Genomic DNA, 8,651 nt, shown 5'->3' on the forward strand with positions numbered 1-8,651 from the left:
TGGATGTTAACTGGACTTATGGCAGTGATCATTTCCCGATATATACAAAGATCGAATCATTATGTGGTACACCTGAAACTAATATAATGTTATATGTCAATTATATCTCAATTAAAAAAATACAAAAAAAGGGAAAGAATCCTTATATTCATACAATGGAATACTACATAGCAACATAGATGAACAGATTACTGCTACATGCAATAATTCCAGCTACAGGCCTACTGATGTTGTCAATAGTGATTACCTTTACAGAGGAGGGGTGCCCATGCCTGGGAGACGGCAGGAGGGAGACTTCTGGGGTGCTATTGTTGTCTTTCTTGATCTGGGGGCTGGTTTTAATGGTATTCATTTAATGGTATTCACTTTATGATAATTAATTGAGCTGTGCAATTATGATTCGTGCATTTTTCTGCAGGTATGCTTTACTTATAAGTATCTAGATGGTTCCTGTCCTGTGTCGTATCATAGGTAATGATAGTGCCTAGCATAGAGCCTGGTACATATAAGATGCTCAATAAGTATTTGTTGAGTGCACAAGAATAATAATCATTAATTAGTTATAATGTCCACTACTATTTATTGAGCTCTTCCTATGCACCAGACACTGTTCTCAATTATTTATATGTGTTAATTCATTAAAGCTCATAAAAACCCTAGGAGGTATGTACTATTATTATCTGCATTTTGAAGATGAGAAAACTGAAGCACAGCGGGATCAAAGAACTTATCTAAGGCCACACAGCTGGGAGGTGCCTGGAGGTGGGATCACGCTGTAGGCTTCCGGATCCCTTCGTCTTAACCTCTTCACCAAATTAGTTAGCCCCCCATTACCAGTTATAACCCCCTTAAGGACAAATCCAACTTGTGTTACTGTACTGCTGAGGAAAAAAGCAGTTCTGTTCTCTGAGTCATCTGGGCATTTAGATGAGCATTTGGCGGTTTCACCCAAATCTCTCTCCAGGCAGGAGCTTGGTTAGAAAACAGTCCTTTCTCCGGGGACCGACCGAGAACAGTCACTTTTAGGCACAAACCTCGGGGCTCTAGCCTCTGGGGTGTGGGGCCAGGAGTGGTGCCCCTATGGGGGTTCTTCACAACTCACATCGTGAGGAGCTCCATTTAAGCATCTCTAGCCAATACGGGCCCTTTGGTTCTTCAAACAGCAATTAGTTGCTGCATGAAGCCAACATCATTTTTCTCCAAGGCCCTTAAGAAACGTATAACTATACTCCAAATAATCTCACATATTACCATATGTGTGAGAAAAATAGAATTACCCCAACTCTGCGTTGCTTTTGTTGTAATCACGGGGTTCCTGGCATAAATTTGAGCAAGGGAAAGTTTATTCTGATTTTCAGCAAGATCTCAGGGGGTGGAGCCCAGGCTGGGGCCTGCAGAGTGAAGGATGGAGCGTTGGATGGAGCATTTGGGAACTCACTCAGCCCCTAGGTGGAGCCAGAGAGCTTCAGACCCAGAGACCCAGCGCCCATGGGCTGACAAGGCAAGCAGAAATCTCATAGGGCAAAGGTGCTTTGAAGATCTCTCACTAACCCACTAACGTGCAGGCACCGGGGCATGGCTATAATTCTCATTTAAAGTTGACCTACTTAAAGTCGAAGAGATGATTTCTTTTTCGTGTGTGTGAGGAAGATCAGCCCTGAGCTAACATCCATGCCAATCCTCCTCTTTTTGCTGAGGAAGACCGGCCTTGAGCTAACATCTATTGCCAATCCTCCTCCTTTTTTTCCCCAAAGCCCCAGTAGATAATTGTATGTCATAGTTGCACATCCTTCTAGTTGCTGTATGTGGGATGCCACCTCAGCGTGGCCAGACAAGCGGTGCGTTGGTACGTGCCCGGGATCCAAACCCGGGCTGCCAGTAGCAGAGCACGCGCACTTAACTGCTAAGCCGTGGGGCTGGCCCCCTCTGCATTTGTTTTGTTTTGTTTTTTTGTGAGGAAGATCAGTCCTGAGCTAACATCGATGCCAAGCCTCCTCTTTTTGCTGAGGATGACTGGCCCTGAGCTAACATCCGTGCTGATCTTCCTCCGCTTTATGTGGGACGCTGCCACAGCATGGCCTGACAAGCAGTGTGTCTGTGCGCACCCGGGATCCAACCCGGGCCGCCAGCAGTGGAGCATGCTCACTTAACCGCTATGCCACAGGGCCGGCCCCAAGAGATGATTTCTAAATGCTTCATTTGGAAACTGAATCTGTCTATTCTAAGCTCATAGGTGTTTTTCTTCTCCATATAATAACCCATTTGCTCTTGGTTTACCCTCTTGGATTATGGGTCCTGCTTTCAAATGGGTCACTTATTAGTTTTAGGTTTCCTTGAAGTGGTTCATTCTGGGGTCACAGCCCCAGGGCTTGATTTTAAAGGTGTTAGGAGGTCACAGAGTCTGTTCTCTAAGCAGCCTCCGAAGTTCGAAGTTCGCCTTGAGATGTCATCCCCTTGTGAATGGAAGGCTACACTTTCATATTCATATGTTTCCTGCTGGCAGCATAGCGAGGGCCTTGTCCACTCAATTCAGTGGACAAGCGGCGTAATCATGAAGCGTCTCGCATCTCTTAGGAGGAAAAACATAAGTCTTTAGTAAAACGGCTAAATATTATTAACATTAAAAGAAATAGACAAGCTATGTGAGCTTCCAGCTGCATCCTGTGCCTGGTGCCCAGGAGGACGTGGCGGCCCTGGAGAATCCTGTAGTGTCCTTCTCTTGTACGAATCTTGTACGAACTAGTTGGAGCCTTCTCCCTGGACTCTGATTAGAGTGCTCTGGCCCGTGGTGATCTGAATCCCGGCTGGTCAAACCATGCCTGCCGCCCCCGGAGCTCAGGGCAGTTTGGCTTCACGAGCTAGTTCACAACGCCTTCTAATGCTCTTTCTCCATGCCAGGCACTGCTCCAAGTGCTTTATAACATCAACTTATTAACTCCCTCCAACAACACAGTGGGGCAGATACAATCATCTTCCCCAATAAGAGAACAAAGGCACAGATGGATTAAGAGCTCATCTAAGGCCACACAGCCCGGGAGTGAGGCTCATGCAGTAGGGCTTGGTGCCCTTGCTCATAATCCTACACCCTGCTGCCTCTCTCTCTCATTGGCACCCCTCATCTGTCTGCAGCTCTTCTCCATCTCAGGCTCAGAAGTTCTCTTGACTCTGCCAGCCTATCTAGGCTCCCCAAGGGGTGGTCTTAAGTGACTCCTGGCACAGGCTTGCTGGAAGGTCCCTCAGTTTACTCGGAGGCCCTGCTCTCCCACATAAAGGAAGCAATGAGCAGTGACACTCAGTGCACTTCCCAGGGGCCCTTCTCTGGGGATCTACAGCTGGCCTTACCCTGCCTCTGCCTACCCCCTGTCCAGCGGTGAGTCAGATGAATGGTGCTCATCTATGCACCAACAGTTTTGGGGCCACATACGCTGTGTTCATTAGGCCTCTTCTCTTTCACAGCTCTGAGTCATAAATTCAAGCTTACGCAAGAATCAAAGTTTCAGTTTAAAAAATGAAATTTATTATGCTTAATGGAGTTAAATATACCGATAGTTAATATTTTAGAATGCTTGTTGCTTCTCATCCCTTATCTATTCTATATTCACCACACTACGATTACATTACTGATGGAGCAACTTGGGCACAGAGTGGATGGGTGACTTGCCCAAGGCCACGCAAAAAATAGATAGTAGATACAATATGAATGCAGGAGTTTGTGCACATATTCCACACCTGTAACCACTAAAATCACTATTTCCCTAAAAATATAAAGAAAGAAAAAAAAAGTCCATAATCCCACTTCCCAGATACGCCATTCATTTTTCAAGTTGTGATGTATAACAGATACAAAAATGCATAATACAAATATATACAGTGTAAAAAATAATTATAAACCTGTACACCATCACCCAGGTCAAAAGAGGAGGCATTAATATTCCCCATTCTCCCCACCCTATGTGACAGTCCCTGATGACAATCCTATCACTCTCCTTGAGAGACACTCACTATCCTGACTTTTGTGACAATCATTTCCTTGTTTTTCTTTATAGCTTTAACACCTGTTTATGTTTTCCTAACAAATAGAGTTATTTATTTATTTATTCTTAGCAAATTTCAATTATATAATACACTGTTATCAACTATAGTCACCATGTTATACATTAGATCCTCAGATCTTATCCATCTTATAACTGAAAGTTTGTACCCTTTTACCAACCTCTCCCTGTTTCCCCCAACCTCCAGCCCTGGCAACCACTTTTCTACTCTCTGTTTTTATGAGTTCAACACTTTTTTTTTTCAGGATTCCACACATAACCAATACCATCATCATAGTACTTGTCTTTGTCTGTCTGGCTTATTTCACTCAGCAAAATGCCCTCCAGTTTCATCCATGTTGTTGCAAATGGCAGGATTTCCTTCTTTTTTAAGGCTGGATAATACTCCATTGTATATATATACACACACCACATTTTCTTAATCCATTCATCCATTGATGGACACAGGTTATTTCCATACCTTGGCTATTGTGAATAATGCTGCAATGAACATGGGAGTGGAGGTATCTCTTTGAGATAATGGTTTCGTTTTCTTTGGCTATATACCCAGAAGTGGGATTGCTGGATTATATGGTAGTTCTATTTATAATTTCTTGAGGAACCTCCATATTGTTTTCCTTAGTGGCTGTACCCATTTACATTCCTACTAACAATGTACAAGTGTTCCCTTTTCTCCACATCCTCTCCAACACTTATCTCTTATCTTTTTGATAATAGCACAAATAGAATGCTAGATCTTTGTAAGCATGGCTTAATCCTGTATATTTTCTTTGGGATTTTCCTTTTTCCCCTCAACATTGTGATTCTTCCTTGAGTGTGTAACTGAAGTTCATCGGTTTTCATGGCTATTTGGGATCCCATTGATGAGTATACTACAGTTTACTAAGCCAGTATACTGTTGATGAGCATCTGAGTTATTTCCAGTTTGGGGTTATCACAAACAGTGTTGCTATGAATCCCCTTTGAAGCGTCTCTGGGTGCACTCATGCTCAACATATAGGGTATACACCTAGTAGTGAATTGCTGGGTCAAAGGGTATGGCTATTTTCAACTTTAGTAATTATTTTCAGTTATTTTCCAAAGAGCTTGTACCAATTCATATTCCCACTATTAGTGTATGAGAGTTCCTGTTGTTTTTTATCCTATCCTCCATAGTGACATGAAAAAATAATAAAATAGATGAGTGGTTAGATGGTAATAGTACAAAAATATGGAAATGAAAAATAAAGGCCTTACCCTCTAGTCCTTTCCCCCAAGGGAAAGAGTTTTTTAAGTATCTTTCCATAAAAATTTGAAGAAATGATTTAAGCAATATATTTAAGTTTTTATAACAATTTGTGGATAATATTTTTAGTCCAAAGAAAGAGTGTGCAAATTAAATCTAATGAATTAAATATCTGCTGCTGTTAAATATGTTGCTGTTGGTAAACCTCGATGCAATCATCCATAAAATATTTGTTGAGCACCTGTTATGTGCTAGGACTCTTCTAGGAGCCTGGGATACAGCAATGAACAAAACGGCAAAAAGTTCCACCCTCATGGAACGTATGTTCTAGTTGGGGGAGACACGATAAAGGGATCAGTCAAATATGTATTAAGCGGTATTAAGTGCTAAGGAGAAAAATAAACCAGGGGGGATGAGAGGGAGTGCTGAGGAATTGCGATTTTAGGTAGGATGGCCAGGGAAGGCCTATTTAGAAGGTGGTTATTTAGATATTCGGCTAAAGACCCGAGGGAGTGACTGGGTGAGCTTTGGGGGTGCTGAGGAAAGAGTGGTCCGGGAATATTCAAGGACCTCAGAGAGGTCAGATTGGCTGCAGCCAAGTGAGCAAGAGGAGAGCAGTGGATGAGGCTAGGGGTATGGAGGTAGGTGTGGGCAGGTTCTTGAACACCACAGGGAGAAGCGATCACATTCCAGACTTATTGTGAACATAGAGCTGGTAGGATTTGCCAGTGGGTTGGATGAGGGGTATGAGAGACATAGAGGAATCAAGGATGACCTAGGTTGTTAGCTTCAGCAATTGGAAGGAAGGGATTGGAACGTTCTCAGATGGGAAGACTGAGAGAGGAGCAAGTTCTGAGGGAGTGGAGATGCCTCGTCACACAACGGGAGTGACACGTCACCTAGGCAAGAGGACAGATGAGTCTGGAATTTAGGGAGAGGTCTGGGCCGGAGATACGCGGTAGTCGTTGAAAGGACAATTTAAAGTCACAAGACAGGATGAGACCTCAAGAGTCCAAGCACTGCTCTGGGCTCTCCCAAGTTCTGAGAGGAAGGAGGTGAAGCGGAACCAGCTGAGCAGGCTGAGCAGAGTGGCCAGAAAAGTAGGCATGTGCAGGGTCTTCGAAGGCAAGGAATAAGCGTTTCAAGAAAAGAGGGATCACATCTGCTCAGTGCTCTTGAGAAGTCAAGTAAGATGACTTCTGACAACGGATTATCGGATTTAGCAATTTAGAAGGAATTAGTGACCTTGATAAATTGAGCAGTAGAGACAACAACCAGAATGGAATGGGTTCAAAAGAGAATGGGAGGGGGGAAGAGGAGAGAGGGTGTATGCATAAACAGCTCTTATGAGAAGTTTTGCTGAAAAAGGGATAGAAATGGCCCAGTAGCTTGAGAAAGTAGAAAAAAACCTAAAATGGGAAGGTGAGAGACTGCATAAGGTGAGAGCTCAGTGGATATCCATCAGCACTATAGCAAGAATAACTCATGATGGGGCCCTCCATTGCTATCCTTGAGAACAGGGCACGGTCATAAACAACTGGCAATCATATACAAATGGTAAATCCGGGAGCAGCATTTTCTCTCTGCAGAATCCAGAACACAGTAATATCCGGGCTGAGCTGTTATTTTCTCTGGCTCCCTCTGCCACCTCAGGAGCTACCACATGGAGAGTGTTGACAGATGCTGTCTTGGGCCAAAGGGTAGCCAAACCCTTTTCCAAAGGTACAGATGTTGCTCCAGATCACTTTTTTGCTGCCTTCTGCGAGGGACCAGGCTATTTAATCCTGAACCAATCAGCCTATTCCTCAGTCTAGGAATTTACTCCAGCATGTGGTTGGAGCCAGGCTTTCTGTGTCCCGGATCTATCTCCCAATCAGATTTTGAGCTTTTTGAAGAAGGAAATGTCTCCAACTCGTACAGTGATGTGCTCACCCATACAAATAGGGCTGGGCCTCAGAAATCCTTATTCCATCGCAGTGACTGGGAAGGGCTGCTGAGAGACAGAATGTTTAAGTATGGAAGGTAAGAACAAAGAGGAAGAAAGGCCCTAACATTACTGTGCTAGGCTCCTTAGGTTCATTACCTCATTTAATCCCCCCACAAGTCAGGAGGGTGAGTATTATTACCCCTAGTATTACCCCCATTTAACAGACAAGGAAACTGCCTTGCCTTAGGCTCCAAAGCTGGCTATTGCTCCTGGGTCCCATCATAACAAATCCACCCATTTCAGGACCCATATCCGGAAGAGGTGGTGGTTAAATAAGCTTGGTGACCCTTGATGTTTGCATTGATTTAATTCACGCTAGAAAAAAAAATTTTTAGTGTAATAATCTTGAAACCGTAGAGTGATCTGGGCTGCCCTCCCTGTTCCTGGCACTTACAGACATGTGGTGGGCTGCCTCCATGGTCCAGGAACGCAGGAGTGACCAGGATGAGGCACAGTTCCTTCACAGCTATTCAGTTTAGTATAAATGGGTTTTCAAATTTCACTGGAGAGCTTGAGTTCTGTTGGTTTCATTTGATTTTTAAAAATCTGATTACAAAAGCAATTTATGTTCATTATAAAAAATCTGGAAAAAGTCAGATCTCCATTATGACTGGAAAATTCATATGGAGTAAAAAGCTCTCTGTAATTCCGGCACATAGAGATGATCTATGGTGTTTCTTGGGCAGATTTTGTGACCCCGACCTGGCCTGGACTCCAGTGCGGGGCATATCGTATGCAATGGAACAGATCAGCATCCTTAGGGCTCCTCACTGCATCACGTGCACCCCCAGGCAAACGCTCAGCGATCCCAGGAGATCTTGGGAATAACCCCGACGCAGTTTGCAGCGGGCAGTGTAGACAGACCTCCGTTCCTCTCTTCTTTCCAGCTCAACTCGGCAGTTGTGTGCTGCTGCCGCAGAGGCACTTGCTGCGGCCTGACCGCTCGTGGTTCCCCGTTTTGTGCACCCACGTGCCTCCCAGCGAACACGAAACAGCAGCTCCGCCATGAATGAATGCTCGTTTACGGGAAACCGCCTGCAGTTTCCCCTCAGGGCTGATTTTAGAAGCGACCCCGACGCGGACTCCTGCAGGCCTTTCCCACCGCCCGCCGGCCGCAGCGCCTCGTGGGCGCGCCGTGAGACCCGCCAACTGCCGGGCGCGGGCGCAGGAACACCGCACACGAACATTCGCCACTTGGGGCGAAGCTGACACACGCGGCCACCCAGCCCGGCGCCGCCCAACCGCCGCCGAACCTTCTGGAAGCGGTGCCCAGCCCCGGCCCCGCCGCGCCGCCAGAGGCAGCGGCGGGGAGAGCCGGCCGCGGCCCAGGGGGCGGGGCGGGGGCGGGGCCTGCGCAGGAGGCCGCGTTCGATTCGCCGCCGGCGCC

Source organism: Ceratotherium simum, chromosome 22 (assembly GCF_057802395.1).
Source record: "Ceratotherium simum simum isolate JZ-2026a chromosome 22, ASM5780239v1, whole genome shotgun sequence".
NCBI lineage: Eukaryota > Metazoa > Chordata > Mammalia > Perissodactyla > Rhinocerotidae > Ceratotherium > Ceratotherium simum.